This window comes from Papio anubis, chromosome X, assembly GCF_008728515.1.
Source record: "Papio anubis isolate 15944 chromosome X, Panubis1.0, whole genome shotgun sequence".
Lineage (NCBI taxonomy): Eukaryota > Metazoa > Chordata > Mammalia > Primates > Cercopithecidae > Papio > Papio anubis.
This window is the reverse complement of record NC_044996.1, coordinates 18,752,536-18,754,312: the sequence shown is the minus strand read 5'-3', so window position 1 is coordinate 18,754,312 and position 1,777 is coordinate 18,752,536. Positions and strand designations below refer to the sequence as shown.

The following is a 1,777-nucleotide window of genomic DNA, read 5'->3' as shown; positions in this document are numbered from 1 at the left end:
TGTTAAGTGCACCATATGGGCCCTGAGAATGAAGCATTGAAAAAGGCAAATTCCTGGAGTTTACAATCTAGTGGAAGAGACAGATAAGGAAAACAATAAATAAACATGCCATTTTCCTGACAGCAATGAATGCATTCAAGAAAATAAAGCAGGGTAATAGGATGAGTAGTGATAGGGCAGGGGAGAAACAGAGTGTGAGAAGGCTCCTTTAACCAGGATGGCAGAGAAGACCTCTCTGTAGGGAAGACATTTGCATTCTTTTTTCTTTTTCTTTTTCTTTTCTTTTCTTTTCTTTTTCTTTTTTTTTTTCCTGAGATGGAGTTTTGCTCTTGTTGCCCAGGCTGGAGTGCAATGCCATGATCTCTGCTCACTACAACCTCTGCCTCCTGGGTTCAAGCAATTCTCCTGCCTCAGCCTCCCAAGTACCTGGAATTACAGGCACCCACCACCATGCCCGGCTAACTTTTGTATTTTTAGTAGAGATGGGGTTTCACTATATTGGCCAGGCTGGTCTTGAACTCCTGACCTCGTGTTCCCTCTCCTCAGCCTCCCAAAGTGCTGGGACTACAGGTGTGAGCCACCATGCCTGTCTGACATTTGCATTCTTAATAGAGTTCTATTTGTTTCCTTCCTCACAATGACAACCATAACAACTACATCTGCTGCTGCCACTGAAAATGAAGGTCAGAGTAAACGAGTTGGCTGTATTGGGTTCCTGGTCACCAGGGCTGCTTTTAACTCTGGCCAAGTGTATGTTGTCATCATCGATGACCCTGTCATTGACCTCAACTACATGGTCTACATGTTCCCTTCTGATTCCACCTATGGCAAGTTCCATGGCACACTCAAGGCTGAGAATGGGAAGTTTGTTATCAATGGAAATCCCATCGCCATCTTTCAGGAGCGAGATCCTACCAAAATCAAATGGGGTGATTCCGGCATTGATTATGCTGTGGAGTCCATTGTTGTCTTCACTCCCATGGGGAAGGCTAGGACTCATTTGTGGGGGCGGGGGGAGCCAAAAGGGTCATCATCTCTGCCCCCTTTGCTGATGGTCCCAAGTTTGTGATGGGCATAAACCATGAGAAGTACCCAAACAGCCTCAAGATCATCAGCAATGCCTCCTGCACCACAAGATGCTTAGCCCCCTGGTCAAGATCATCACCTGAGCTGCCTTCTGGGAAGACCTGGCAAATATGTTGACATCAAGAAAGTGGTGAGGCAGGCATCTTCACCTGCCTTCAGGAGGGCCCCCTCAAGGTCATCCTGGGCTACACTGAGCACTAGGTTGTATCCTTTGACTTCAACAGCAACACTCAATATTCTACTTTTGATGCTGGGGCTGGCGTCACCTTGAATGACCACTTTGTCAAACTCATTTCCTGCTATGACAATGAATTTGGCTGCAGCAACAGGGTGGTGGACCTCATGGTCCACATAGCCTCCAAGGTGTAAGAACCCCCAGACTGCCAGCCCCAGCAAGAGCATGACAGGAAGAGACAGGCTGGACTCTCAGCTGTTGGGGAGTTCCTGCCGCACTCAGTCCCCCACCAAACTGGGATCTCCCCTCCTTAACACGATTTTCATGCCAGACCCCCTGAAGAATGGGAGGGGCCTAGAGATCCTCACCTTGTCATGTACAATCAATAAAGTCCCCTGTACTCAGCACCTCTGAAAAATCTGATCTCAAGAATTCTTAAGAAATGTAACTCCATGAGATTTACAAGACTTCTTAAGTTCTACAATGAGAATTCCAGTTGTACCAGCAAAAATGTCT

General features: G+C 46.9%; 1 pseudogene; it reads left to right on the top strand.

The window, feature by feature from the left end:
- The first annotated feature begins 492 nt into the window (after positions 1-492).
- Positions 493-1,381, top strand: LOC110742205 (annotated as a pseudogene).
- Positions 1,382-1,777: the final 396 nt, after the last annotated feature.